The 7,009-nt window shown below is 36.5% G+C and overlaps 1 pseudogene; it reads left to right on the forward strand.

The window, feature by feature from the left end:
* The first annotated feature begins 1,321 nt into the window (after window positions 1-1,321).
* On the forward strand, window positions 1,322-6,193 carry LOC117613273 (annotated as a pseudogene).
* The last annotated feature ends 816 nt before the right edge of the window (window positions 6,194-7,009 follow it).

Raw genomic sequence — 7,009 nt, forward strand, 5'->3', positions numbered from 1 at the left:
CCTTATTATTTTTGGATTTCCAAAGGAATATTTTACATTTGTATGTATTTGGTTTGAAAGTTTAGGAGTTTTTCTGTCTTTTTCAGAAAAAATTTGGTTTTTTCCAAAAATGAAAGTTTTTTTGTGTCTAAAACCTAGATTTACTATAATATTATGCATGAGACATGCTGCCTTGATAACCCAATTCTCAAATCAAACAAATGGAAACACTTATCTGACAATGTCAATCATTCTCGTGACACCGCTCTCAAAGGTTCTTTTGGAATTTCGCCTCTTTCATTTTTCATTATTCGTCAGAGTCTAAGACTCTTAAGCTTCCACTAAAATTTTATAAAACATAGTAGGTTCTGAAATGGAGTTTTAGTTATATGAATAATTTGAGTAGCACCCAAATCTACTCTTAAGATTGTTGGAAAAATTTGATGATGGATGCTACTTTTTCTGCAAAACATCACATAAAATAATTATTAGTAAAATTATAATTTTCATTTACATAGTAAATTAAATAAAATTAATAAAAGTACTGTTAAATACTTATCTTTTGGGGAATAGAAGATCATTCTCTCTTCATGCTTAAGTAGAATAATAGCTTTAGGTTGAGGCGTTTCATTCATTGTTCTTAAGAGTAAATTTCGCCCCTTGAAAACAATGTCTCGGTGTAGCAAGGTTACCATCCAACCTATGACCCTCATAAGCGTACACTCGCAATATTTGGGTCAAAAGTACAACTCAAATCTTTCCCTTGATAAAAGCTAAAAAAAATTAGAACACAAAGATACACACACTCAAAGAATGTGGGGAGAGAAATGAAGAAAGGTTGCTCGAAACATGCTGCTCCAATATTGCTCCACATATCATCCAACTAGCCCTAAGGCTTTTTATAATTGGTTCCACTTAAAATCTGGAAACATAAAATAAATTTTGTATTTTAAAAGACTCACAAAAATTCCAACGGGAGGGCAAGGTAGGGAAGAAGATTGGCTTTCCAGCGTCTTTGGTGTTTTTTGGTTTTTAAATTTAATTTTAGAGGGCAAAAGTCCAGCAGCGAAGGAAAAAAAAAAAAAAAAAATTTAAAAATGACACATGACATTAAAAAGCACAACTAGCCTCTCTCTTCATTGAAAAGCAAAACAAATCACTCATTGACCGAAGAGAGAAACCGTGTGCTCACACACTACACCGTTTCCAACTTCTCTCTCCCTTTTCTAAGGCTGTTTGCTTTGCTTCTTCTTGTTGGTTTCTTGGCTGATCGTGAGTTGTATTTATTTTTGGGCGAGTTTCTGGTTAGCTTGCTGGACTTGTGGTTGTTGTCTTACCAGTTCTCTGGCTTTGTAAATTTTTTTTTGTTCAGGTAACATTAAGCTAAAGCAGCTGCCTTGATTCGTCTCCATTTCCATAATTGCTTTGTTCAGGTAACATTAACATGAAGTATATGCAGTTTTTAGTTCACTGGTGTAGGCTTATTGAAACCAACCCATTATTTGAAATGTCATTATATTTTTGTTTTAAGTGTTGTAATTCGTATTTTTGTTTCTTCTGAGCTGTGCTAATATGTGAATAACATAATTGCTCATATGTTGAATTCCTCTGTTTCTCTCTGCTGAATTGGAAGGACAGGGTAATGTTCTTTGTTAGATATTTAATATCTTTTGTTTGATAAAAATAATCTATTTCCTTCTTTGTATTCATATTTGTTATTATTATCTATTGAGTTTTGTATTATTGCATAGGTGTTGATAAGAGTTCTGTTCTTATCAAACTAATGCATATTGATTGTACAAAGTCCGATATAAAATATACAACAACGGGCTCAGAAAGATAATCTGAGTCCAAATTGACATGTTTTGCTAAGATGATCCAAATTAACTTGTTCGACTCTCTAGATTTCCCTAGTTGTCCCAACGTCGTATTCTTAATCTGGTTTCTTAGATTTTTATTTACACCAAAAAAAGACCTCTTCAAATTTCAATTTTTTTTTCTTTTTTCAAGCCATTTATCATCATCTTTGTATCTATTCAGTTGAGTGTCTGCATTTTTGAATATTTAGCTAGCAAAGTTCTTGTTTCATTGAGTAGTGTTTGCTGCAGCAGCAGATTGCCAATGGCATTGAGCACCCAAAGAGCCTCTGCCTTTCTTTCTTCAGCTGCTCAGTTGGGTCCTCAACAGAACCACGATGTGTTTTTGAGTTTCAGGGGTGTAGACACTCGAAATAGCTTTGTATCCCATTTATACCACGAATTGCAGCACAGGGGAATTAAAACATTCAAGGATGATCCAAAGCTTGAAAGAGGGACAACCATTTCTTCAGAGCTCTTCAATGCAATTGAAGAATCAAGGCTTGCAATCATTGTTCTCTCGCCAAACTATGCTTCTTCTTCCTGGTGCTTGGATGAACTTACAAAGATTCTACAATGCATGAAATCCAAGGGCACAATTCTGCCAGTGTTTTATAATGTGGATCCGGCCGATGTAAGAACACAGAGGGGTAATTTTGGGTGCGCATTCACTGAGTATGAGGAAAGGTTTAGGGAAGACATATAAAAGGTGAAGCGATGGAGAGCTGCTTTAACAGAAGTGGCCAATTTATCTGGGTTAGATTCAAAGAATGAGTAAGCATGAGTGAACAACCTATGTCTTAACAAGGTTTGGATGTAACATTTACCTTGTTATGTTTATGGCGTATATTTTTTTACTTTTCTTCCTTGTATTGTAGGTGTGAAAGAAAGCTTATTGAAAAGATTGTTGAATGGGTGTGGAGGAAAGTGCATCACACATTGAAATTGTTAGATTCCACGGAGTTGGTGGGACTTAAGTTTGTGAGTAAACAAGTAGATTTGCTTCTAGCTCCTGATGCAGATGATGTTCGCTTTATAGGGATATGGGGGATGGGGGGCATTGGCAAGACAACCATTGCCAAGCTAGTTCATGATAGCGTTGGTATTCATTTTGAAGTTAGCTGCTTTCTTGCTAATATTAGAGAGGTTTCTGAACGTGGTAATCTTGTTGATCTACAAAGAAAGCTCCTTTTCCCGATCTTGAAGCAACAAATTACTCATGTTTGGGATGAACAGTCAGGAACCTATTTCATTAAGAATTGCTTATGCAATAAAAAGGTTCTTCTCATTCGTGATGATGTGAATGATTCATGCCAACTAGAAAAATTGGTTGGAGAAAAGGATTGGTTTGGGAAGGGGAGTATAATCATCATTACAACTAGAGATGAACGTTTGCTAGTCAAGCATGATATACATATATCATATAAGGTAGAGGCATTAGGTGATGATGATGCTCTTGAGCTCTTCAGTCAGAATGCCTTTAAAAAAAAAAAATTCCAGACCAAGGTTTTTGGGAATTGTCTAAGAGTTTTGTAAACTATGCCGGAGGCCTTCCACTAGCTCTTAAACTTTTGGGATGCTCGGTGTATAAGAGAGATCAAGATGAATGGAAAAGTGAATTGGAGAAGCTACGGAAAAATCTTGAGCCAAAAGTTTTCGATTTGCTCAAACTAAGTTATGATGGACTAGATGAGATGAACAAGAATATATTTCTTGATGTTGCATTTTTCCATAAGGGGAAAGATAAGAAGCAAGTAATTGAAATACTAGACAGATGTGGCCTATGCGGTCGTATTGGGATAGATGCTCTTGTTTAGAAATCACTCTTAACTAATATTTCAGACAACATTGTTGGGATGCATGATTTGATACAAGAAATGGCATTTGAAATTGTTCATCGAGAGTGTCCTGAAGAGCCTGGTAGACGCAGTCGATTGTGCAATCATGATGATATCTCTCATGTATTCATAAACAATACGGTAAGAAATTATGTAGATGATACAACGTTTTAGAAGAAATATGATTTGTTTTAAGCACAATATTAGACTTAAATGTGGAATTAACTTTTCCTTTACTATTCCTAATTACAGGCAACAAACAAAATTCAAGGCATTGCCTTACGCATGGGGAGACTTGAAAAGGCAGATTGGAATTGTGAAGCCTTCTCTAGGATGTATAACCTGAAGTATCTTGAATTTTATAATGTGATCATTTCTTCAAGCCCAAGAAGACTTCCTAATTCCTTAAGAATTATCAAATGGAGTGGTTATCCTTCCAGATTTCTCCCACCAGGTTTTCAACCGAATTTCCTTATTTCACTTGAGATGCGTGACAACAAACTTGTTCGGCTATGGGATGGGAGAAAGGTAAGATTATTGACCATATTCCATTTTACTAATTAATTTTTAAATTAAAAAAAATAAGTTTTAAGTTTTTTGGTAGCTGATTGTATATTCTGCCAATTTTTATTATTATTGATCAAACAGGACTTGCCCAACTTGAAAAAAATGGACCTTTGTTACTCCGAAAACTTGACCACAACCCCAGATTTCACTGGCATTCCGAAACTTGAGCAGTTGAAATTTGAAAGATGTGAGAATTTAGTTGAGATTCATCCGTCAATTGCATTTCTCAAATGGCTTAAATATTTAAATCTGAATGGATGCAAAAATGTTAAGAGTCTTCCAAGGGAGGTAGAAATGGATTCTCTTGCATATTTCAGTCTTGGGAGTTGCTCAAAAGTGAAAACGATTCCAGAATTTTCTGGACAAATGAAAAATTTGTCATCGCTTAATTTAAATGAGACGTCCATTGAGAAATTACCTTCATCGATTGGACGTTTGGTTGGCCTTACTTCTCTGAATATAAGGGATTGCAAAAATCTTTTGGGTCTTCCAAGTGCAATTTGTAATTTGAAGTCTCTTGAATGGCTCAATGCGAATGGATGCTCAAACATTGACAAACTCCCAGAAAGCTTGGGGGAGATGGAGTGTATAGAGTGGCTTTTTCTAGGTGGAACTGCTATAAGACAGGTGCCATGGTCCATTGTTCGTTTGAAAAACCTCAAATATCTAGATTTTGGTGGATGTGGATCACAGCTCAAATATCAAAGAAATGGTTTTGTGTTGGATTCGCTAGATGGTTTATTGTCTTTGACGAGATTGGATCTGAGTGATTGTGGTCTTTGTGAAGGGGATATTCCGGGTGATATTGGCTGCTTGTCCTCTTTAGTAGAATTAAAGCTTAGTGGAAACAATTTTGTTAGCCTTCCTGCGAGCATTAGATGTCTTTCTAAGCTTAGGTTATTTCGTGTGAACATGTGCCAAAGGCTTCAACAATTGCCCCATCTTCCATCAAATAGCACACTAGATATAAACACAGACAATTGCACTTCCTTAAAAATGCTATCAGGTCTGCTAAAGTGGAGCAGAAACGGAGAAATAGAAATGTATACTTTTACTTTGCGTTCTGCCAATTGTTTTGGATTGGTCAACAATGAAGGCTGCGATAGTTTAACACTTCGAATGCTATGGAGATTCCTTCAGGTTCTCTCTCTCTCTCTCTCTCTCTCTCTCTCTCTCTCTCTCTCTCTCTCAATAATGACTTACTAACCTATATGTGGTCACAGGGGTTTGTTGGCCAATTAAAAATTGTAATTCCTGGAAAGAAAATTCCAGAGTGGTTCAGTAATCAAAGTGTGGGTGACTCATTAACTGTGGAGCTACCTCCGGATTCATGTAGCACGTGGATAGGGATTGCTTTTTGTGCTGTGTTTAGAGAAAATCAGACAAATCCAGCTGATGACCTTTCTGAATTTCCTTGTTTTCGAATTGATTGTTCCGCAGGAGGAGAATTCCTTGCGCGTAGTGATACTTTTAAAAGAGGCAATGTTGTGTCAGATCACCTTTGGGTAATTTATGTATCCCGTGAAAAACTGAAGAGGAAATGTGGTCAGATAAAGGTTTTGTTAGAAACTTATTATAGCCAATATTCAGAATGGTCACCCAGAAAATATTGCTCGAGTGTGAAGAAGTGTGGTTTGCGTTTGGTGCTGGAGCAAGATGTGGAAGAACTCAACCAAATCATGATGGACAAATCCATCATCACCAGCACTACTACTTCTCCTTCCAATTCAGCAGATACACAAGGTCAACAGCGCGACGTCGATGATGGGGCAGATCCAAAGTGGTAGTCCTCACCAAAAATCTGTCTGTTTCAAAAACTATGCTCTTTCCAGAGGAGCAGATCAAGATGAACTAAATGATGATGATGATGATGTTGGTGACGAAGCTAGACCCAGAAAAAGAAAAAAGATTGATGTGATTGGGGCTGACCTATGATTATTCCTCGCTTTTGAAGCTAGAGGCGTCACATCTGCTGTATTTCAATGTGAGTTGCTTCTCTTGCTGATTCTACTTTTTATTGTTTTTGGATTTGATGTACTGTTGTTTGTTCCACTGCTTGTGCCTCATTCTACTGGCCTTATGTTGCTGTATTTTTTTTTATTTCCGTTCCTTGTTTTGTTTTAGGAGCAAATCTGAATTTTTTTATTTGGAAGGTAACCACTTTGATTTCCTACTTAGACCTTACGTCCTCTTATTTTTCACTATTGTTGAAAAGTTCAATAAAAACTGTTATTCTTAAAAGAGGAGCTAAATTTTTATTAACTTTGTTTTTTAAAAAAAGTCCTTAAATGTCTGCACATAAGACTTGAGATGCGAAAAACGCTCCCAGCACTCTATCAAATGTCTCACAATTGATAGTAGTAAGTTACCGCCATCTGTCTCCCAGCATTTCTCATTAGATTCATCTCTTATTATTGTTTGATTACAATTCATCACTTTGTTATAAGGATCCGTTTGGCCGCACCAGTTTTACAAGGTTCTTTTCTAATACATTGCATTTAATTGTGTGAGGCACCTTACCACTGCCAATGTTGGATGAGGGACTTCAAAGTCGATTCCACAATCTTCATCAGGTTGTTGGGGTTCATAAATATCTTCCTCGAATTCGCCTTGATTGTCAGCTTATTCGTTAATGCGTGCACACAGATTTCTTGTTGCCTCCTTCGTTGGGCATTGGACAGCAAAGTGTCCAAAACCTTGGCATCTGTAACATCTTTGAGTTCCACCACCACGTGTACCAACTAGCACTCCTTTTCCTTTGGCAGTTTT

Source organism: Prunus dulcis, unplaced genomic scaffold, assembly GCF_902201215.1.
Source record: "Prunus dulcis unplaced genomic scaffold, ALMONDv2, whole genome shotgun sequence".
In the NCBI taxonomy this organism is placed as follows: Eukaryota; Viridiplantae; Streptophyta; class Magnoliopsida; order Rosales; family Rosaceae; genus Prunus; species Prunus dulcis.